The sequence below is a fragment of the Callithrix jacchus genome, chromosome 7 (genome assembly GCF_049354715.1).
Source record: "Callithrix jacchus isolate 240 chromosome 7, calJac240_pri, whole genome shotgun sequence".
Taxonomy (NCBI): domain Eukaryota; kingdom Metazoa; phylum Chordata; class Mammalia; order Primates; family Cebidae; genus Callithrix; species Callithrix jacchus.
The window spans coordinates 18,758,509-18,783,052 of NC_133508.1; the positions used below are offsets into that span (position 1 = coordinate 18,758,509).

The following is a 24,544-nucleotide window of genomic DNA, read 5'->3' on the forward strand; positions in this document are numbered from 1 at the left end:
CACTTGAATACCTAATACATTTCCAAACTTATTGTGGCCAAAGGGCTCCTTATTCCCCTTACCACCAGCTTCTCACCAGGGGATGCTTCTGTAGATTGTGATGTCTGGGAAGCTTTTGAAGATGTTATTTGAGTTGAGATATGAATGGTGAAGTATCTGTATGCATTCCAGGTGTGGAGGTGGGAAAGCGTTGGCTTTGGGGTGGAAATGAGTTTACTGTGTTTGAGACAGTCAGTATGAAATGTTGGAATGTATCCAGAGAAGAAATAGTGGTAGATGAAGCTAGAGAGGTGGAAAGAGCCTTGATCTTTTAGGGCAGAATAAGGAGTTAGGATGTCACTTTAATGATGGCAGCAAGCCTGTAGAGTGTTCTAGGTCTGGGGATTGATGGCCTCATGACTGTGGCTACTGTGTAGTGACTGACTGGTAGAGGCAGAGGAGGAAATGGGGAACTTTCAGAGCTGTTGTCTGGGTAAGAAGCCATAGTAAGTATGTAGATGGAGCCTGGGCCAGCTTTGGCAATCTACTTCGCAGACAGAGCTAAGAACTTAAGTGTGGGTTCTATGTGGAAGGCAGGAGATGAGCAGTCAAGAGTTGATTTCTCGGTTTTAGTTGAGCAACTGAATGTGTGATGGTTCAATTACTAAGATGGGGAAAATTGGAGGGAGAAGGTGGTGGTGAGGGGAATCGGAAGATACCTTTTGGCCACAATTGGTTTTAGATACTTATTAGATAGTCAAGTGAGGTGGTTTAGTGGGCAGTGGCATAAATGTCTGTAGTTCAGTGGGGAGGTCAAGATTAAAATGACAAAGGCAGGTGTCAGCAACACAGAGCTAACTTCAAAGCCATGAGACTGGATGAACTCCCTACAAGGGGAGGGGCTAAGTTTACTTCCTTAAATTGAGAAAGTTGGACAGAATGGTGTTTAAGGTCCCATCTTTTCTAAAAACTTAAATGTTTATTGAATTTCAGAGAGTCTCTGTAAGCAACTTAAAGCGATGGAATTTTTTTTGAAAAATGCTTTAGCTTCTTTTAAATAATTAAAGGATGAATGGGAAGAAATACAGACATTTAAGTGTTTGAAATCTGTATTTATTCTGAAATTGCTTGTCCACAAAGCATGATATGTAACTGTGATCAGATATCCTTCTGAAAGTGAAAATAATCTCCTTCATTTTGTAAGGTTTCAGTTAAACCCGATTGGTGGTCAATGTGTTTTATTCCATTTTAGGTTTTGGGGTACATGTGCAGAACATGCAAGATAGTTGCATAGGTACACACATGGCAGTGTGTTTTGCTGCCTTCCTCCCCTTCACCCACATTAGGCATTTCTCTCGAGGCTATCCCTCCCCAGCTCCCCTCCCCCTGCACTGTCCCTCCCCTATTCCCCCCAGTAGACCCCAGTGTGTAGTACTCCCTTTCCTGTGTCCATGTGTTCTCATTTTTCATCACCCGCCTATGAGTGAGAATATGCGGTATTTCATTTTCTGCTCTTGTGTCAGTTTACTGAGAATGATGTTCTCCAGATTCATCCATGTCCCTACAAAGGACATGAACTCATCTTTTTTTATTGCTGCATAATATTCCATGGTGTATATGTGCCACATTTTCCCAGTCCAGTCTATCATCGATGGGCATTTGGGTTGGTTCCAGGTCTTTGCTATTGTAAACAGTGCTGCAATGAACATTCGTGTGCATGTGTCCTTATACTAGAACGATTTATAGTCCTTTGGATATATACCCAGTAATGGGATTGCTGGGTCAAATGGAATTTCTATTTCTAAGGCCTTGAGGAATCACCACACTCTCTTCCACAATGGTTGAACTAATTTACACTCCCACCAACAGCGTAAAAGTGTTCCTATTTCTCCACATCCTCTCTGGCATCTGTCTCCAGATTTTTTAATGAAGGCCATTCTAACTGGCATGAGATGGTATCTCAATGTGGTTTTGATTTGCATCTCTCTCATGACCAGTGATGATGAGCATTTTTTCATATGTTTGTTGGCCTCATGTATGTCTTCTTTTGTAAAGTGTCAGTTTATATCCTTTGCCCATTTTTGAACGGGCTTGTTTTTTTCCAGTAAATCTGTTTGAGTTCTTTGTAAATTCTGGATATCAGCCCTTTGTCAGATGGGTAAACTGCAAAAATTTTTTCCCATTCTGTTGGTTACCGATTGACTCTAGTGACTGTTTCTTTTGCCGTGCAGAAGCTGTGGAGTTTGAGTAGGTCCCATTTGTCTATTTCGGCTTTTGCAGCCAATGCTTTTGGTGTTTTGATCATGAAGTCCTTGCCTACTCCTATGTCCTGAATGGTTTTACCTAGATTTTCTTCTAGGGTTTTTATGGTGCCAGGTCTTATGGTTAAGTCTTTAATCCATCTGGAGTTAATTTTAGTGTAAGGTGTCAGGAAGGGGTCCAGTTTCTGCTTTCTGCACATGGCTTGCCAGTTTTCCCAACACCATTTATTAAACAGGGAATCCTTTCCCCATTGCTTGTTTCTGTCAGGTTTATCAAAGATTGTATGGTTGTAGATATGTTGTGTTGCCTCCAATGCCTCTGTTCTGTTCCATTGGTCTATATCTCTGTTTTGGTACCAGTACCATGCTGTTTTGATTACTGTAGCCTTGTAGTATAGTTTGAAGTTTGGTAGTGTGATGCCTCCTGCGGTGTTCTTTTTGTTTAGAATTGATTTGGCTATGCGGGCTCTCTTTTGGTTCCATATGAAGTTCATGGTGTTTTTTTCCAGTTCTGTGAAGAAAGTCAATGGTAGCTTGATGGGGATAGCATTGATTCTGTAAATTACTTTGGGCAGTATAACCATTTTCACAATATTGATTCTTCTTAACCGTGAACATGGAATGTTTCTCCATGTGTTTGTGTTTTCTCTTATTTCATTGAGCGGTGGTTTGTAGTTTTCCTTGAAGAGGTCCCTTACGTTCCTTGTAAGTTGTATTCCTAGGTATTTTATTCTTTTTGTAGCAATTGTGAATGGCAGTTCGTTCTTGATTTGGCTTTCTTTAAGTCTGTTATTGGTGTATAGGAATGCTTGTGATTTTTGCACATTGATTTTATATCCTGAGACTTTGCTGAAGTTGCTTATCCATTTCAGAAGATTTTGGGCTGAGACGATGGGGTCTTCTAAATATACAATCATGCCGTCTGCAAATAGACAATTTGGCTTCTTCCTTTCCTATTTGAATGCCCTTTATTTCTTTTTGTTGCCTGATTGCTCTGGCTAGAACTTCCAGTACTATATTGAATAGGAGTGGTGAAAGAGGGCATCATTGTCTAGTGCCGGATTTCAAAGGAAATGCTTCCAGTTTTTGCCCATTCAGTATGATTTTGGCTGTTGGTTTGCCGTAAATAGCTTTTATTACTTTCAGATACGTTCTGTCAATATCGAGTTTATTGAGGGTTTTTAGCATAAAGTTGCTGACTTTTCAATTGGGTCTCTGAGTGGACGCCCAGATTGTTAATGATGAAGTATTTCTGTTACTTGGTTTTCCTACTACCAGTCTAGCCCATCCACTGTATGACTGCTGAGGTCTACTCCAGGCCCTGCTTGTCTGGGGTACACCTGTAGCAGCTGCAGAACAGTGAGGGATGCTACCAGTTTCTTCTTCTGCTATCTTTGTCCCTGAATGATGCCTGTCAAATGTCAGTCTGATCAGTCCTTTTTGAGGTGACTCTTTGGATATACAGGGGTCAGGGAGCTGCTTGAGGAGGCAGTCTGTACTTTATAGGAGCTCAAGTGCTAAGCTGTGAGCTCCGTTGTTCATGCAGGGCTGTTAGGCAGGTACGTTTAAGTCTGCTGCAGCAGAACTCATAAAACCCCTTTTTTTCCTCAGATGCTCTGTGTTGGGGAGTTAGGGCTTTCTCTATGAGTATCCATTGCACTGTCCTGCCCAGCTAGGAGGCAGTCTAGTCACTATTTGCCTGCTGAGGCTCCACCCTGCTGCCATGGGGTCCGCCCTGCTGCCGTGGGGTCCGCCCTGCTGCCGTGGGGTCCGCCCTGCTGCTGTGGGCTCTGCCCTGTTGCCATGGGCTCCACCCTGCTGCCATGTGATTATGAGCAAGGTACCTAGCATTTTTGTTTTTCAATTTCTTTATGTGTAAAATGCAGATTATGCCCAGCTCATAGCAGTAGTGTGATGAATAAATCAAGATATGTGTAGATCACTTTTACATGGTATGTGACACATGGTAGGCACCAAATCATTATTGCTGGGAGTATCAGTATATTCTTGCTTGTCTACACACACACACACACACACACACACACACACACACACACAGAGAGAGAGAGAGAGAGAGAGAGAGAGAGAGAGAAATTGCAGAGATCATACAAAGAGTTTCCATGTACCTGTACCCAGCTTCCCATATTATTAACATCTTACATTGTTATGATGAACTTGTTAAAATTAATGAAGAAATATTGAGATGCTTTTATTAATCCAAGTCTCTACTTCATTCAGATTTCTTGGGGTTGTTCCTAATGTCCTTTCCTGTTCCAGTGTCTCATCCGGGATACCCCATTCCATCTCATCATCATTTCTCCTTAGGCACTTTCCCTGGCTGGGTCACTTGATGAGTTTCTTTTGATTACATTGAAATTAAATTTTGGTGCAGACAATGAGATCTCTGTTACAGAATTTTTAGGTTAAAATTTAATCACAATGGCTGGCTGCAGTGGCTCATGTCTGTAATCCCAACACTTTGGGAGGTCGAGGCAGACTGATCACTGGAGGCCAAGAGTTTGAGACCAGCTTGGGAAACATAGTGAGACCCTATCTCTACTAAAAATAGAAAAATGTTTGCCAGGCACGGTGGCACACATCTGTAATCTCAACTACTCTGGAGGCTGAGGCATGAGAATTTCTTGAACTCAGGAGGCGGAGGTTTCAGTGAGCTGAGATTGTGCGACTGTATCCCAGCCTGGAAGATGAAGCTAGATTCTGTCTCTAAATAAATAAATAAAATAAAATAAAAGGCAAACCTTATTCACAAAATTATTATAGGGCACCTGGTAGTAGCCCCTGAGCTGGATGTATAGTAGACTCCCAAGATCTTAACCTAAAGTCTAACCTACTGTGGTGAAACCTGCTTGTATGCCAGAAAGCAGACCCAAGCTGTCAAAAACCACCTGTACCATATTCTGCCCCATTTGTCATCCCCCAACTTCTGCTAAATAATGTCCATAGAAAAATGCTGGTTGGGCCTACATGGTGGCCTGAGTGATAACACATCTCAGGAATGTGTGGGGGTGTGAGGTAGGTAAAGGAGGCCACTGTGTTTTTTCTGACAGTCACCTCAAAACTGCTGATGGCTTGGTGATGGAAGGGTGTCACCCCAGCATGTTAGCTGAGCTGTGTGGTTCCCCTGAATGTTAATAACTTTCACTGCTTTGGCTTGTGTTTCCTCCTTGATATCACCAACTAAAAACTTAAGTCAGAAGTTTTTTGGTTTCTGGTTCCAAATCCAAGCTGGTTTATCAGCAAACACCCCTTGGCAGACAATGGAGTCTGTGTGCTGGGGCAGAGCTGCTTTCCTTTTGACACTGGCTCTTTTCTAAGAACTAAAAATAAGCTGCAGAGGCTGTGACTTCACTTTTCTTGGAACTCCTTTACATTTACCACCCAAAATGCAGAAAACCCTCATTTAGCAGCTTTTGGATTACTGAGTTCTCTAATTCTTTCTGTTGCGTATTCTTGTAATGCTCAAGTTTGACTGACAGATTCTTCTGCATCAGGCAAAGCGAGAGGGAGAAGGAATGACAGTGTGAAGGAACTGAGTGCTATGTCACTTGGCCTGTTTGTGGTTTAATGGTTGATGAGAAAAAGCACCTAGAAGAGACACTGTGTGTAGAATGGCTTCCTATTCCAAGGTCACAACTCTGTGATCTGTTGGCCAGCAGTTGGCTAGGGCTGGGGCAGATGAACATCGGGCTACAGCCCAAACTTACGGAGCAGTGGCAAGGACAAGGAGAAAATACTCTTTTAGCCATAATGACCAACATTTAGTAGATACTTTGGAGCTTGTGCAAAAGGACGTCTTCAAGGGGCCTCTGCCTCCTTGCGAAAAGGGAGATAGTGATGTCAGCCAAACCTGGGGTCTGGTTCGGTTCCTCTTGGTTTCTTTTTGACTTTGGCCTTGAAAGTCAGTCTGTGAAGTGGAGGTCTCTTTCTTTGAAGGGTGGTACCTGGTAGGTTCTTGGGAACTGAATTAATGTTCCCCTCCTAAGAGTGGGTCTCTGTAGACAGGCACATAGGCTGTTCTGAAATCACCTGCTGCTATCTCTGTCTCTGTTGGAGGTGCTTCCAGTGATGTGTGATTGTGTCTTACTTATCTCAGTATCCCTGCCCAGCATGGGGTCTTACATAACATACATGGGCAGTCAGTCAGTGTTAGGACTGGCTGGGTTTTAGGCTGGAAGACAGTGGAAATATACAAGCAAAGGCAGTGTCTTGAATTTACACGTGGTCTGCAGCAGTTTTCAAATGAAAGGAGCCCCCTGCTTAGAAGGGCCTTTTGAATTGGGCCCCCTGTGTAGTTTATAGTGAACCTGAGGGTGATGGCTAGACTGTTGGGGAGTGCTCCTTAAGTACAGAGGGAAGACTTGGTAAAGACATAAAAGCATGGAGGAAAAGGAGATAGCCAGCTGAGTCCAAAAAATGATTCATGTGGTTTGGGCAGAATCTGAAATGAGAGGCCTTCGAGATTGACACTTGATAAATAATGCAAATTCAGTTGGGCTCAGTGGCTCACACCTGTAACCCCAGCACTTTGGGAGGCTGAGGCGGGCAGATCACGTGAAGTCAGGAGTTCAAGACCAGCCTGGCCAACATGGCGATACTGTGTCTCTACTAAAAATGCAAAAATTAGCCAGACATGGTGTGTGTGGGGTGTGTGTGCCAGTAATCCCAGCTACTCAGGAGGCTAATGCAGAAGAATCACTTGAACCCAGGAGGCGGAGGTTGCAATGAGCTGAGACTGCGCTACTGCACTCCAGCCTGTGCAACAGAGCAAAGCTCTGTCTCAAAACAAAACAAAAAGAATGGAAGTTCAACAAAGAATGAAGTGCCAGGGACCGTGCGAGAAGCCATCTCATAAGTTGCTTCATTTTACTGTCCCAGTACCCTTACGAGGTACATTTCCCCTGTCCCCTTTCACAGCTATGAAAACTGCAGCCATGGAGATGAAGTCCTTTGTCCAGGGGCTCTCTCCAGCCGCAGAGCCAGGTTATGAACCAGTAGGTGCCCCTCATCATTAAGGACACTTGTTGTGGGTGGTCAGGAGCAGGCCCTTCCATACAGCAGCTCTTCCCCAGGGCAGCTCTGGGGTCTCTGCATGGGCACTGGCACCCTCTGCTGGTCTGTGCTTGGGAAATGGGATGACAGCCAGTCACCAGAAAGCAAAGGCACAGAATGAAGCAAAGAAACAAAATGGGGCCATGCGAAGCTTCACTCCTGTTTACCCAGGAGTTCTGCCCATTTTGGCCAGGCCGAAGTGGGGGTGGGGGACTGCCAGATTTGTTACCAGAAGGGTTCTGGAAGGCCAGCCCCACTGTTCATTCATTGGATAACATTGGGTGGGTTATTTCACTGCCCTTACTTCTGATATCCATAGAAACGGGATGACGGGATCAGAGAGGTTAAATAATTCATGGCTGCTAGCAGTAATCCAGTGCTTAAATGTTCACATTAGTGGCTAACGCCTGTAATACCAGCATTTTGGGAGGCTGAGGCGGGCAGATCAGCAGAGGTCAGGAGTTCGAGACCAGCCTGGCTAACACGGGGAAACCCCATTTCTATGAAAAATACAAAAAATTATCCGGGCGTGGTGGCACATGCTACTTGAGAGGCTGAGACAGGAGAATCGCCTGAACCAAGGAGGCAGAGGTTACTGTGAGCCAAGACTGCACCATTGCACTACAACTTGGGCAACAAGAGCAAAACTCTGTCTCAGAAACAAAAAGAAACCACAAAAGTTCACTTTATTGGCCTTTCTGTGGCCAAACACCTACTGGGTTCCAGGCTCTGGGGATAGACGAGGTGAACGAGACTCATGGTTGCTCCCTGTGTGGCATGGTGACTTCTTGGACCTCCCATTCCTCCTTATCGTTCCTGTTTAAGCCCGAGAAAGTACTGTGCTTTTTAGAACGTGTGTGGTTAGATTGGGCTCACCTGGGTATCCAGGCCAATCTCCCTGTCTCAAACCCCTTACTAATCCCACCTGCAAAGTCCCTTTTGCTACATAAGGTGACATATTCAGAGGTTCTCGGGATTAGGACATGGATATCATTGTGTGGGGAGGGACAGTCTGCCTATCTAGTCAGCTCTCTAGACCCTGAAGATGTATGTTCATCCCAAATACAAAATACATCCACCCTGCCCCAAGGCCTCATCCCATTATAACATGAACTCAGAAGTCCAAAATCTGCTCTAAATCTCGTCACCTAAATCACCTCAATCTGGCATGGCAGAGGCTCCTGGAACTCAGTAAACCAGTTACCTGGCCCTAAAGTGTAGTGAGCGGCCACCCAGAGGGGTACAATCTAGTTCTGCCCCTGATCCAAGGGACCTGATACGTGATATGGACAAGAAAAGGAAGAAACAAAGAGGCTGTACACCCAGAAATACCAGACCACTAAGCCTCCTTTTCTCCTGGTCACAGAGGACAGGGAAAGGAGTTTCTCCAAAGGGTCTGTCAGCACCTCATTCCATGTCCTGTGAGCTTGGGAGAAGGCTGAGCTAGACATTTTCCTTCAGCGGGTACTGCTTATTTTAGAAAGTGAGTCAAGCCGGGTGCGGTGGCTCACATCTGTCATCCCAACACTTTGGGTGGCCAAGGCGGGCAGATATGCTGAAGCCAGGAGTTCATGACCAGCCTGCCCAACATGGCAAAACTCTGTCACTACTAATACAAAAATTAGCTAGGTGTGGTGGTACACGCCTGTGGTCCCAGCTACTGTGGAGACTGAAGAAGGAGTATCTCTTGAACCCAGGAGTCGGAGGTTGCAGTGAGCCAAGATCATGACCGTGCACTCCAGCTTGAGCCACAGAGTGAGACTCTGTCTCAAGAAAAAAAGAGAGTTGGAGTCAGGGCCTGCCCTGGGGTCTTCCATCGGACAGCTGTGCATTACTTGCAGGTGACCATTTTCCCAGAGCACAGCTAAGCCTGGTTGTCCTGCTTGTAGGACTCTGGCATGTAGCTAATTATCAGCTCCCCCTGGGCTGTTTTTACCTGGTCCCTACTCATATCTTCAATTAGGATCCACGTGCTTTGGGCTCAAGAAACTCTAAGCTTTTAGAAAGCTCTCCAGTGACTCTCATCATCAACCAGGTTTGGCAGACACAGATCTACAGCTTTCTGGCCCAGAGACACCTGGGGCACAGGAGGGGTCAGAGCTGCCCGTGACACTGGTTGTGAACTGGTGAAGGCTCCCTTGAGTGGGGACCCTGGAGTCCAGGGGACCAGGACCAAGGGGTCCCTGCCTGCCGCAGGCTTCTGAGGAGGAGAAGAAAGGAAGGCTGGAAAAGCCCATGTGGAGGAATAGAGCTGCTCTACCTCCTGGACGTCCAGGGCCATTCTTGATATTGGGTTGTTGCAAGGTAGTGATATCAAGTTCCCTTTTTAAAAAGCCCTGTGACTGGGTGCAGTGGCTCACACCTGTAATCTCAGCACTTTAGGAGGCTAAAGTGGGTGGATCACCTGAGGTCAGGTGTTCGAGACCAGCCTGGCCAACATGACAAAACCCTGTCTCTACGAAAAATATAAAAATTAACCAGTTGTGGTGCTGTATGCCTATATTCCCAGCTACTCGGGAGGCTGAGGCAGGAGAGTCGCTTGAACCCAGAAGGCATAGGTTGTAGTGAGCTGAGATCACTCCATTGCACTCCAGCCTGGGTGTCAGAGTGAGATTTTATCTCCAAAAAAAAAGTGAGCCCTTTTACAGAAAACTATTAAGTAAAACAGTAGTACAGCGGTACCTGAGAGACTGATGTGTGGGTACCTCTTTTCCTTGATGGTCTAGAGTAGAGCTGCACTGTCTAATGTGATTCTCAGCAGCCTCATGGATCTGTGGAGTACTTGAAATGTGCTGGTGTGAGAGGCAGGGTTGCCAAACTCAGTAAATAAAAGTTGAGGATGCCTCCATCAGTGTGGGCTGTGCACGGTGACTTTCTTCCAGAATGGAAAGGGGGATAAAAGAGTAACTTTACAGTGGCAAAACCTGACAGACTGCCCCAGCCAGCCAGAGTTAACGTCAAGTGATACACCACGTTAACAGCACACCTGGGGAAGACACCTGAGGCCCTAGGGGGCCAGGACTTAGAATCTTCAAATTCCACAGCCACTTGTCTTCTCACTGCCCTCACGTGGCTCCTGCAGAGTAGTGACTGTGCCCTAAGGGGCCTCCAGGAGCCTGACGGGACCACAGGAGGTCTCTTGGAGGCCTGGAGAGGCACGTGAGGACTTGGCATTTTCCACCGGTATGACAGCCGGGGTTGGTGCTTGAGATCTCTGGTCAGAGCTGGTAATGCTGTATAATGAATTGCCACAAACTTAGAAGCTTAAAAAAACAAATGTATTGGCCAAATGCAGTGGCTCACACCTGTAATCCCAGCACTTTGGGAGGCCAAGGCAGGAGGATCACCTGAGGTTGAGAGTTCCAGACCAGCCTGACCAACATGGAGAAATCCTGTCTTTACTAAAAATACAAAAAATTAGCCAGGTGCAGTGGTGCATGCCTATAATCCCAGCTACTTAGGAGGCTGAGGAAGGAGAATCGCTTGAACCTAGTAGGCAGAGGTTGCAGTGAGCCAATGTCACACCACTGCCCTTCAGCTTAGGTGACAAAGCAAGACTTCATTGCGCAAAAGGAACAGGCTTCTTAAATTCCTCCCATGTGTTGATGCACTTGCTGTAATATTTATTCCTGCTATTATGAGTCACCTGCTCCCAGGGCTGCCCTGCCCATTGCGAGACCTCTTCTGTCTTCCTAAGTGTGAGACAGTGTTTTCCCTGCCTTTACTACATTGTCCACCTCTCTAGCTGGTGTCACACCCCTTTAAGGAAAGTGAACACATTGGCTGTGGGATCTTGGTCTCCCCAGTTTGGCAGCAGCAGGTCCCTGACTTGGCATGAGGAATAGATGTCAGTGGGAAAATCTTTCCTTTTCTTGAGATGGAGTCTTGCTCTGTTGCCAGGCTGGAGTGCAATGAGACAATCCCTGCTCACTGCAACTTCTGCCTTCCAGGTTGAAGTGATTCTCCTGCTTCAGCTTCCTGAGTAGCTGGGACTACAGGCATGTGCCATCACACCCAGCTAATTTTTGTATTTTTGAGTAGAGATGGGGTTTCACCACGTTGGCCAGGATGGCATTGATCTATTGACCTTGTGATATGCCCGACTCAGCCTCTTAAAGTGCTGGGATTACAGGCATTTTACTATATATGTGCATCTTTAAAAAGACATTTTCCTAATCTGGAAAAGTCTTTTTAAAGATGCACGTATATAGTAAGATGCATGTCCCAACACAAATGTCGTTGCACCTGTTGATATGTGTCTTAAGCCTGAGGTAGGGAAATTTGGTAGGTGGAAGTTACTTTCCATCTCCTTTCTCATAGCATGGCACATGGAAGAGAAGATTTTGGCTTTAGCATTTCACTGTGAGCATGCTGTTTATTCCACGGTCATGGGCCTTACTACCAAATTTACTTGAAAACCTTGTGAAATTATTTATGCAGAAAGAATGAGGAGTCTCGGGTAATGGGAAAGCAACTGGCCAGTTTTGGAAAACCTCCAACATGGGTGGTTTACAACTAATTGGAAAAACATGTCTCATCTTAGCTGAGTTAATCCTTTCTGCAGTGCTGGGTGCCTTAAATGTTCCCAGAAGGTTTAAGGAGCAGAATCAGCTCCCAAGGTGGCCAGCACAGTGACAAAAAAGGACAAAGGGCTCTGCCTGCACCTGAGGGTCCTTCAGTCATGGTCAGCTCTGTCTAGGGGAGCAAAGGCTGTCCTCAGCCTTCCTGGATATGGCAGGGGTATGGGGTTGGGAGAGCAGAGCATGGGCACTTGTTCTGGCTGGAAACTTAGCCTTCGATACAAGGCTCCAGAGGCAGAGTTTGAGACCCAAACAGGAGAAGGAGATGGCCAATGTTGATGCTCTCAGAGCAGAGGGTCTCGAACTGTCTGATTATAAGCGCAGTGTTGGGTCCTTATGTACTTTTTCAAGGGTATTTTCAGAGACACGGAAGTCAGTGGACCCACTTTCTCTTTCTCATTGAAGTTCTCTCGAAAATAGTGTTCCCAGGGACAGATGATCTGACAGGGCCACGGCCCCACCAGTGTTCTTAAGAGGGAAATCTCTGTCAGCAGAGAGAACCTCAGCCCTGGCTGATCACACAGGCTCCACTAGGGTGGGATCTGCAGACACCAACAGCCTGCCCTAAGGCTCCCAAGTCGGAGAGGCCCAGTCAGTTCCAGTCCTGGTTTTGCTAGCCAGTCTCAGTCCCTGGCTTCGTCTCTTGGGGGAGGTGATGCGATGTTGTTTGTGAGATGGAGCAAATGGCATTGCTCCTACCCCTACCAGGCTGGCGTCAGGATGAAATTCAACATAGAAAGCACCTTCCCCCTACCCCCATGGACCAAGAGGTAATGCTATTAGAGTTATATGGGTTTGGGGTTTCCCCTTACTGTTTCCATTTCCTTCCTGAAACCCTGCAGGAGGCTTCGTGGGAAAGGAAGGGTCTTTCAGATGCCTGAGTGCAGCTGGGAATGGCTGTTTCCAGTTAGCCAGGCTGGTTGGAGTCCAGGGTGAGTTGGCTGGGTTGTGGGTTTGAACCGCCAGTGCCACTGAGGTACAGCTGGCCCACTGCCAAGTGCTGCAAACCATCCCATAAATGCCACCATTGCTCTTGCCTGGGAGACATTTCAGCATTGATTGAAAGGGTTGCTAGGTCTTGTCCTGCTCAGGACAGGGCACTGAAGAGTGATCTATTGTCATACTCTAAGGACAGATCTGGGTCCTGTGCCTCCCAGGGACTCCAAACACAGAATGCCCTTGACAGGACCAGAGCCCATGGGCACAGACCCTTTGGTTAGTATTAATTATGCACTTATGTGAAATGCTTCCGCTCTTGAGGGGGACAGCCAGTGATTAAAACAGTTGAGAGCAGGTCACCAGGATGTTTCAGACTCCATTAGGAAATGGCTCTGAGAGGGTTACTTTAGAGCAAGGGAAAGGTCTCCCTGTTGGAGGGGCTCTTTGCCTAGCCAGCCCCTTTAAATCCTGGCCTTCTCCAGCCATCCAAGATGGCTCTGAAGTAGGAACTGCTACTTAATTTTCAGGGATCGGTACAAAATGAAAATCAATAATTTTCAGAAATTAAGATTAAAGTGGGCTGGGCGCAGTGGCTCACGCCTGTAATCCCAGTATTTTGGGAGGCTGAGGCAGGCAGATCACAAGGTCAGGAGTTCAAGACCAGCCTGGCCAACATGGTGAAACCCTGTCTCTACTAAAAATACAAAACTTAGCTGGGCATGGTGGTGGGCACCTGTAATCCCAGTTACTTGGGAGGCTGAGGCAGGAGAATTGCTTGAACCCGGGAGGTGGAGGTTGGAGTTAGCCAAGATCATGCCATTGCCCTCCAGCCTGGGTGACAGTGCAAGACTATGTCTCAAAAAAAAAAAAAAAAAAGAAATATGATTCAAGCAGCAGAGCCTTCAAGCAAGCGTTAGAAACCCTTCTGAGCACGGGGCCCATGTTGTGGAGTTTGTACACTGGCCCAGGTCTGGAGAGAGTGCAAGACATGCAGCTGGCCTGAACCATGTGGGTGAACTGAGTCACCCTGCCCTTTGGGGGGGTTGGTGGGGATCTTTTTCTAGGCTGCTGGCCTGGGCAGGGCTGACACATGAGCAGGGCTTGTCCTGGTCTGGGCTGAAAATGATATACTGGGACAAGTTGAAGGGAGGGGGATTGGAGCAGGGTGTTCCAGGGAGCATCATCTGTGTACAACAGGAAGTCCCTGAGCTTGGACACATGACTTAATCATCTGTCACGAGGTTCAGAGCAAAACCCAGAAGGCCAGGCAATGATGCATTGAAACTGTCACTACCCAAGTTAGCATTTTCCAGTATCATTAAAAAATGTGTTACAGATGAGAGGTCTCGCTGTGTTGGTCAGGATGGTCTTGAACTCTTGGTCTCAAGTGATCCTCCTGACTTGGCTTCCAAGTGTTGGGATTACACTCATGAACCATTGCCCCTGGCCTCCAACAGTGTTTTAAAATTTTTGATATATCTGTGATTTTTGGATTATACCTGTTTTGTTACTTCCATTGGAGAAAATTAACCTGGCCAGGTGAGGTGGCTCACACCTGTAATCCCAGCACTTTGGGAAGTTGAGGTGGGCAGATCACATGGCATTTCTCCTGTGAGAGTTTGAAACCAGTTTGGACAAACGGTGAAACCCCACCTGTACTAAAAACACACAAATTAGCCAGGCATGGTGATGGGTGTCTGTAATCCCAGCTACTCAGGAGGCTGAAGCAGGAGAATCTCTTGAACCCATGAGATGGAGATTGCAGTGAGCTGAGATTGTGCCACTGCACTTCTGCCTGGGCTACAGAACAAGACTCTGTGTCCAAGAAAAAAAAAAAACCTTCAAAAGCATTTTTGTCACTGCCAGGTGACCTTACTAATCACTAACCATGGGCGTACAAGGACAAATGAAATGAGGGCAAAATAATTTATGCCTTGTTTTCATTGCCTTTGACCTTCAGCCCCATGCATTCCTGCAAATGTTTTGCCCACGGCAAACCTTTGAAAACCTTAACTTTTCTGTTTTAAGTGAGATTTCCAAGTGAATTGATGTTGTCTGGACAGACAATCCCTTTCCTGGAGAGTAATTGGTATTTGAAGAGAATGAGATCAGGTTGCTAAGGACACCCTTGTTTGTAATCTTTGGTTTATATAAATTATTGGTGAATAAGAGAAATAAGTTTATTCTTTCTTCCAGATGGTAAACCGGAAGGGAAGTGTGTTACGGGGTAAAGTGAGTGATAGATTGTGGGAGGCTCAGATGGAACAGGGCTCTGGGATGCTGCTCTTAATTGACATTGGACCTCTAATTTCCCTACCAGGCCTCAAATTAAAAGACAAACAAAGGCTTCTAATCTGCTTGGGTGGGAAGAGATAAAAGTTCCTCTGGGTGGATGGACAGGGGTGAGAAGGAGCAAGTTTGTAGAAACTGAACGAGGACTTTTTTGGGGAGAGAGGAAGAAATCTCTTGTTTAATTACAAAACCAAAATATCATTGGCATAATGTTTTCAGGTTTCATTCATATTGTTGCATATGTCAGAACTTAATTTTTTTGATGGCTGAATAATACTCCATATAGAGTGCATTTTGCTTATTGATTTACCTGTTGATGGACTTGTGATATTTCTACTTTCGGCTATTGTGAATAATGCCATTAGGAACGCTGGCATGCAAGTAACCACTTGAGTCCTTGTTTATAATTTTGTTGGGTATGTATCAAGGAGTGGATTATTGACTTATGTAGTAATTCTATATTTAACCATTTTAGAAACCAGCAAATTGTCTTCCACAGTGGCCACACTATTTTGCATTCCTACCAGCAGTGTACATAGGTTCCAAGTTCTCCATATCCTCACCAACACTAGTTACTTCTATGTTTTTGATTAGAGCCATGCTAGTTGGTGTGAAGTGATACTTACTGTGGTTTGGATTTTCGTTGCCCTAATGACTAACGATTTTGAGGAGCCTTCAATGCACTCATTGGCTGTTTGTATCAAGTTATTTGCCCTTTGCAACCTTTTATGTATTTTTTGTATTCGTGTTATAGGGGTTCATATGTGTTTTGAATATTAACCCCTTATCAGATACATGATATGCAATTATTTTCTCCCATTGTGTAGATTGTACTTCACTATATTTATAGTGTCTTTTCATAGACAAAAATTTTTAATTTTGATAAAATTTATCTTTTGTTGTTGCCCGTGATTTTAATATCATATTTTAAAAATACGGCTAAATCCATGGCCATGAAGATTTGCTGCAGTTTTCTTCTGTTTATAATGTGTGCTCTCAAATAAAGGTCTCTGATCCATATTGAATTAATATCTGTGTATGGTGTAAGGTAAGAGCCGAACTTTATTTTCTTGCATGTGAAAATCCAGTTGTCTCAGCACCATTTGTTGAAAAGACTGTTCTGTAGGATCTTGGCATCACTGTCATGAATCAATTGGCCATGGATTTGAGGGTTTGTTTCTGGGCTCTCAATTCTATTCCATTGGTTTATAGGTCTATCCCTATGCCAATATCCCATTGCTTTTTTAAATTATACCGTTATATTGAGTTTTGAAATCAGAAAATTTGAGACCTTCAAATTTGTTCTATTACAAAATTGTTTTACCCATTCAGGGTCCCTTGAAATTCTATATAAATTTTAGAATTTTTTTTTATTTCTGTGAAGGATGCTGTTGGAATTTAGATAAGGATTCCATTAAATCTGCCAATTATTTGAGTAATATTGTCATCTTCACATTATTAAGCTGTAAGATATTAACCCCTTTTCAGATATATGAACAAAATCAGATATATGATTCTGACTAATAAATCAGGTTTCAGTTTTCCAGTTATTTAGGCCTTCTTTAATATCTTTAAACAATGGTTTATAGTTTTCAGTATACAAGTCTTGTGACTCCTTTGTTAAATTTATTCCTAAGTATTTTATTTTTATTATGTTCCTATAAACACAATTGTTCTCTTAATCTCCTTTCAATTGATCGTATGTAGGAATCCAAATAAACCAGTTGTGCAATGATTTAATATCTGGAAATTTTATGAGTTCATTTATTGGTTTTGACAGCTGTGTGTGTGTGTGTGTGTGTGTGTGTGTGTGTGTACATTTTCTTTATCGTTTTTAATGTATAAGATTGACTTCTTTTCCAATCTGGATATTTTTCTCTTTCCTGCATATTTGCTCTGACTACAACTTTAAATATTATGTTAAATAGAATAGTGAAAGTGGACATCCTTGTTTTGCTCTTGATCTTAGGGGAAAAGTTTTAGTCTTTCACCACTGAGTATGAAAGTTGTGAGTTTTTCATATGGCCACAGCATGTTGAGAAAGTTTTCTTATATTCCTAGTATATTGATTATTTGTATTATGAAAGAGTGTTAGAGTTTGTTAAGTGCTTTTTCTGTATTGAGATGATCATGTAGGTTTTTCTTTTATTCTATTATGTAGTTTATTAAACTGATTTCATATGTTGAACCCTTCTTTTGTTATTGGGAAAAATCCCAATTGGTCATAGTGTACAATGCTTTCAATATTCCGAATTCAGTTTATTGATACTATTTTGAGGACTTTTGCATCTATATTGATAAGGAATAGTGGTCTATAGTTTTTCTTTTCTTGTTGGGTCTTTGTCTGTATTAAGATAGTGCTATATTCACAGAAGGAGGTAGGATGTGTTTTCTCCTCTTCTCTTTTTGAAAAAGTTTGAGGACTGGTGTTAATTCTTCTTTAATTGTTCAGCACCATTTACCAATGAAACCTTCTGATCTTGGGTTTTTCTTCATTAGGAGTGTAAGATTTATTGCTGAGGTAAAATGAGGAAACTGAGGCAAGTATTAAAAAGTGAGACGCTAATTTATTCAGCTCCCGGGTGAGCTTCAGTGGTCCAAGGTCGGGGGGGGGGTAAGGCAGTTGCACCTGGCTGTTCAGGGCATGGGGTTTTATGGGGAGGGCAGGCAATTGATTGTGTATTGGGGAAACAAAGAGAAGGCATTTCTATTGGCTGTTGAGGAGCAGGAAGTACATGGAGTTAAAGTAGGAAGTACATGAAACTAGCTGTCATTGGTAGGCTGGGGGGACTTTGGGTAAGTGGGCCTTGATTGACTACTGGGGAAACAAAGAGAAGGCATTTCTATTGGCTGTTGAGGAGCAGGAAGTACATGAAGTTAAAGTAGGAAGTACATGAAACTAGCTGTCATTGGTAGGCTGGTGGGACTTTGGGTAAGTGGGCCTTGATTGACTACTGGGGAAACAAAGAGAAGGCATTTCTATTGGCTGTTGAGGAGCAGGAAGTACATGAAGTTAAAGTAGGAAGTACATGAAACTAGCTGTCATTGGTAGGCTGGTGGGACTTTGGGTAAGTGGGCCTTGATTGACTACTGGGGAAACAAAGAGAAGGCATTTCTATTGGCTGTTGAGGAGTAGGAAGTACATGGGGTTAAAGTAGGAAGTACAAGAAACCAGCTGTGATTGGTAGGTGGGTGAAACTTTGGGTATGCGGGCCTGTCAGGGGTGTACAGGGCAGGCTGTTGTTGGGCAGGGTATGGTGGGGCTTCTTTAAAAATTTTTCTGCAGGGTTTTTTTTAACAGCAGGCTGGAGATTGGATGCATAATTTAGTGCTGAGTGTGAGCTTGGGTATGGTATGCAGAGGCGGGTGTAGGGGAAGCCATGTGGCAAGGCCAGATAATGAGCTCGGGTGATGATGCAGTTATCAGGTGTGGAGAGTGATGAATGTGTCCGTTCGACTCCCGTCAAGGCAACTGGTCTTACAAGGAGATTTTAGGTCACTGATTAAACCTCTTTGTTTCTTTTAGTTCTATTCATATTTTCTATTTCTTCTAGAGTAGGCTTTGGTGGTTTATGGTTTGTTTTTACCTTAGTTTATTTCTTGTTGCTATTGTGATTTATTTTCTGATCTAATGTTGTTTAAGACCATGATTTTTAGAAAAATTTCCACATATTTGTGAGTTTTTCAACAGAAGAAAAGTGTTTCTTCTGTAATTGATGGTAGTTACATTGCACAGTAGTCAGAAAAAAAGATGATTTCAATCTTTTAAAATTTATTAAGATGTTTTGTGGACTTAACATATGATCTATCTCAAAGAATGTTCTGTATGCATTTGAGAAAATTGTATACTCTGCTACTGTTGAGTGAAGTGCTTTCTGAGTATTAGATACAATTGGTCTATTGTATTAAGTATTAGATACAATTGGTCTATTAATCTTCTGTCTGGTTATCCTATTCACTATTGAAAATGGAGTAAAGAAGCCTCCAGATATTATTGTAAAACTATGCCTTCAATTTTGTTAATTTTAGTTTCACATGTTTTGGGAGTGTTGTCACTTGATGGGTATATAATTTGTATGTTTTCTTGATGTAGGGCAACTTTTATCAATATATAATGTCTTTGGCCAGGTGTGATGGCTCATGCCTACAATCCCAGCACTTTGGGATTCTGAGTTGGGTGGATCACAAGGTCAGGAGTTCAAGACCAGCCTGACCAGTATGGTGAAACCCTGTCTTTACTAAAAATACAAAAATTAGCTGAACATGGTGGCATGTACCTGTACTCCCAGCTGCTTGGGAGGCTAGGCAGGAACACTTTTTGAACCCGGAAGGCAGGCGTTCCAGTGAGCCAAGATTGAACCACTGCACTCCAGCCTGGGTGTCAGATCAAGACTCCATTACATATATATGTATATGTATGTATATATACATATATATATGTATGTATGTATATATGTCTATACGTGTGTGTGTGTCTTTATTTCACTCTTGTAAAATTTTTGACTAGAAATCTATTTTGTATGATAGCAATATAGCCACCCAGCTCTGTTTTGGTTGCCATTTGCATGAAATATATTTGTCCATTGTTTTTATTCAAATTTTTGTGTGTTTGTATTTAAAATGACTCTCTTGTAAACAGTATGTAGATGGGTCTTTTTTTTGTTCATGGTGCCAATATCTGTCTTATGAGTAGCAGGGTTTGATCCAGTTACATTGAAATAATTACTGATAAGAAAAGACTTACTTCTGTCATTTAATTTTGTTTTCCGTAGTCTTTTTTGTTGTCGTTGCTCTTCAGTTTCTCCATTGCTGTCACCATTTTTTGGTATTCTGTTGATTTTTTATAGTGTGCCTTTTATTTTGTATTTTTAAAAGTTATTTTCTTAGTGGTTTTCTGGGAAATTACACTTAATGTCTTAAACTTGTAACTATCTAGCTTTAACGTAACCCAATTTATAACCAACTTAGTTTCAATAGCATAGAAACATTCCGCTTCTATCCATCTCCTCTCCTCCCCTTTATATTGTTATTGTCACATATTATGTCATTCTATATTGGGAACTCATTACATAGATTTATAACTATTGTTTTATGCACTTGCCCTTTAAATCATATAGAAAAAAAAGTACAAGCCAAAAGTACAATGACAGTGGCTCTAATATAAAGTTACTTTTACCAGTCTTCTTTATTTCCTCTTATATCTTGAGTTCATGCTGGTGTTCTTTCATTTCAGCCTGAAGAACTCCTGTTAGCATCTCTTATAGGGAAAATCTACTGGCCTCTTTTGCCAACCTGACAAGAATAGCTGTTCACCACACCATTTTCTTTTCCTCCCAGCCACTCAGCTAGGCTCCTCTTGCCAGCCTCTTTCGCAGGTGTTAGATAAAATAGTAGAATGTTAAAATGCCTGGCCAATCAGACCTCCCACATATGATTATCTCAATACATGCAGTAAAAACCTTTGATAAAATTTAACGTCCCTTCATGTTAAAAACGCACAATAAACTATATATTGATGGAAAATATCTCAAATTTTTCTTAAACTTTTCTAAAGTTTAGAACTAGAGGGAATACCATCAAACCCATTTTGGGGCCAGCATCATTCCTGTGTCAAAGTCAGACACAATAAGAAAACTACAGACCACTATCTAAGATGAACATAGATGGAAAAATCGTCACTAGAACACCAGCAAAATGAACTCAAGAAACATCAAAAAAATTACACACAATTACCAAGTTGGATTTATCCCTGTCTCAACACTCCTTTTATCATGAAACAATGGTAAAGAGGCTGAAGAGACAACTTAAATACTGAGAATAGATTTACCAAACATAGTGTCTCTTAACAGTTTAATACCTAAAATATGTAAGGAATTCAAACAACCCAATAGGAAAAAAAAAAAAAACCTGATAAAAAATAGGTAAAGGACCTGAACAGACTTATCTCCAGAGAAGACATAAAAATGGCCAACAAGTACCTGAAAAGGTGCTCAACATCACTAGTCATCAGGGAAATACAAATCAAAACCACAATGATTTGTCCACTAACATCTGATGGGATGCTTGTCATGAAAAAGTCAAGAGATAAGTAGTGGTGAGAATGTAGAGAAAAGGAAACACTTGTAACCTGTTGATAGGAATGCAGATTTGTGTAGCCACATTTTTATTTGCTTGTTAAGCAAAATATCCTTGTTGGCAAAGTCCCTTATGAAGTATAAAGTGCAGTATTCTTCTAAGATGGACTTTAATGAAGGGTTGCTCTATACACCCCAATTTCATAGTTTTGGGGTATTTCTGGATTTACTTCCTCAGAGTTTCCTCTCCTAGTTCTGGGGAACTTTTCAATTTCTGTTTCTACCTGGCTGCCAAATATTACTTCTTTCTAGAATTCATTTAAAAAGTATAATCCAGTGAAAATATAAAGATTTTGGTGGGTTTGGAAAGAAAAATCGTATCACACAAGGAGTCAATGGAAATCTTCTTGGCCCAGTGTAATTTCCATCCTTCCTCTTGTGGCCATTCTTCATCCAAAATGTTCTGGGCCTCTGGTGAAGTGTCTCTCCCCACCGAGTGCAGTCCCTAGGTCTTAGAAGGGAGTGACTCCCTGAAGCTGATGCTAATTGTTAGCTCTCTCTTGGTCTCCTCTCCCTGTGTCCTGTTGAATTCTAATGAATCATATTCACATCACATTAAATTTCTAATTCTTATGAAATTGTTCTATATTGCCATCTTGTCTCCCAGTCCTTGAAGAATAAATGGCCCTTGATCTTGCAGATCCCACAATCTTAATTCAGTTCAGCTGCCACATTTGACAGATGAGGAAACTAAAGCTCAGAGAAGGGAAGTGATTTACCAAAAAATATTGGGGCTATTTGGAAGCAGAGCTGAAGCCATAACTATGGTCTTCTTCCTCTTTGGCCAATGCCCCTATCTACTTGTGACATTTTTTGCTTCCTTCCTGATTGGGAAGATTGTAATAGTGAAAGATGACAGGGTTGCTTATGCACCTTGTATTCTTGTCTGTTATAACTATAAACCCAAATATGTTTCCCAGAATAGTTAATCATCTACTAGAAGAAGATAGTGTGATTTCTCGTCCTGTAAATCATGAAAAATCATCTCTGGTACCTTCTATTATGTTTGCCATATTGTTTTTTAGGCTATAAGGAAGTGGTCTCAGTGTAGTTGTGTATAAATAAAGCCTGTTGGTCTCTCCTTATTAATAGATGCTGACTAACATTACAAGGTAATAATTGATTATATTGTACTAGGAGAATAACAGTTTATAACAATATTACCTGCAATAAACTACATAGTTTCTTTTCCTATTCAGTGAAGCAATTGTTTGGCTTTTTGGCTATATAGGTTTTTTCATAGCTAAGTTAATTTTGTCATAAGGCAATCAGGTGGCACAAAAGTATTAAAAACTACAGGAAATCAACATCTAGCAAAGAAATGTGAAGATCATGTTCACCCCTAATAAACAAGTGGCTTAAAAAAAATTCTTCCAACTTTTAACTTCAAACAGAAAAGTTGAAGAAGTACTGTAAAGACACATGTGCCCTTTATTTAGATTCACAAATTAACATTTGCTGGGATTGGCTTCGTGTGTCTCTATGTCTCTTTTCCTCTTCACATACACACTCATTTTCTCTCTCTTACACACATGTACATATACATGCACACACTCACATTGTGGGGAGCTCTGAAGTGCTTGAAAGCAAATTGCAGACATCAAGATTATACAAAAATACTTAAGCGAGTTTTCCCAAAATTAACACATTCTTTTATATTACTACAATAACAATCACAAGACATTGGCTACTAATAATTAATATTATGTAGTATACAGTCTAAATTTAAATGTCTCCACTTGCTCTCAAATATTCTTTGTATTAGTCAGGGATCTTATATTGGATTTTTTGGTCATGTTTCTTATTTTCATCAGTCTAGAATATTGCTTCCCCTCCACCCTTTTTCCTCGTTTTTTACAACCTTGACATTTTTTAAGAGTCCAGACTAATTGTCTCATAGAATGTTTCTCAAACTGGATTCACCTAACTGTTCTTCTGGATTAGACAAAATGTTTAGGCAAATCTTATGTTTCCCATTGCATTCCATCGAGAAGTTTATAATGTCACTTTATCTCAATATTTGTGAAGCTAAGTTTCATCTCTTCATTTTAAATTCTGTACTTAATAAACATTTGATGGATAATAGAGATATATGAATGTTCTTTTCCTCACAATATGTTAGTGTACAGTGTTAGGATTAATTTCATGCCAGAATCTCATATTACCTTTGTGGTATTTGCAAAATGGTGATTTTAAAATTCAGGCATTTTTCTAGATCAGGAGCCAGTAGATTTTTCCAGTAAAGAACTACATTCTAAGTCATTTAGGCTTTGTGGGCCACATATGGTCTCTGTTACATATTCTATTTCTTCTTTAGCTGTATAAATATTATTAGCTCATGGACTGCAGGAAAATGATCTGCAGCAGGATTTGGGCCATGAGTAGTAGTTTGTCAAAGTCCTCTTCTGTGTTATAAAGAAGAGCTTTCCTTTTCCTTGTAACAGCTGTGTGTGTGTGTGTGTGTGTGTGTGTGTGTGTGTGTGTGTGTTAGAGGGAGAGAATGAGATTCTTTAATAACTTTATATCTTTATAGAGTTGATCTCTTTAAGCTTTTTGTTGTTTAAACAAATACACTTTGGATTTAACTTTGGTAAATAACACTGTCTTAAAAAAATTTCAATTTCATCTTCTATGCTTCTATACAATAGCCACCAGCTGCATGAGACCATTCAAATTTAAACTAATTATAATGAAATAATAATTAGAAATTAAATAAATAATTAGAAAAAATTGAGTTTCTCTGTCACATGAGTCACATTTAAGTGTACAAGTATTCACTCAACACATGTAGCTAGTGGCTACACATTGAACAGTGCAGATGTAGGACATTTTTATGATTTAGAAGTTGTATTAGATAGTAATAAATGCAGATTTCAAATGTATTTGCACAGTTATGCAAAATAATCCCTTATAATTAGAGTTAACTTATACTCTTTTTCTTGTCTTTTTTTGCTTTTATGCTTATTTCCCTTCTTAGTAATTTGTCTTTTTTTTTTTTTAAGATACCAAAGTATTTATTATATCTACTGTTTTTCTCTCAAATTTTCCTTTCCTTATGCTTTCTTTTGATTTAGTTTATCAGTTTTTTTTAAACTTTTATTTTAGGTTCAGAGGTACCTATGCAGGTTTATTATATAAGTGTCCCTGGGGATTTGTGTACAGATTATTTAGTCACCTATGTGGTAGGCCATGTACCTGATAGGTAGTTTTTAAGTCCTGACCATCGTCCTTCCCTCCACCCTCAAATAAGTCCCAGTGTCTGTTGTGTCCATGTGTATTCAATGTTGAG

At 41.9% G+C, this 24,544-nt stretch overlaps 1 protein-coding gene across 7 annotated transcripts in view; it reads left to right on the plus strand.

The window, feature by feature from the left end:
* The window catches only part of SLC39A12 (solute carrier family 39 member 12), a 147,883-nt gene that overhangs the window by 15,866 nt on the left and 107,473 nt on the right, over positions 1–24,544 (plus strand). The gene's annotated exons all lie outside the window — the stretch shown is intronic.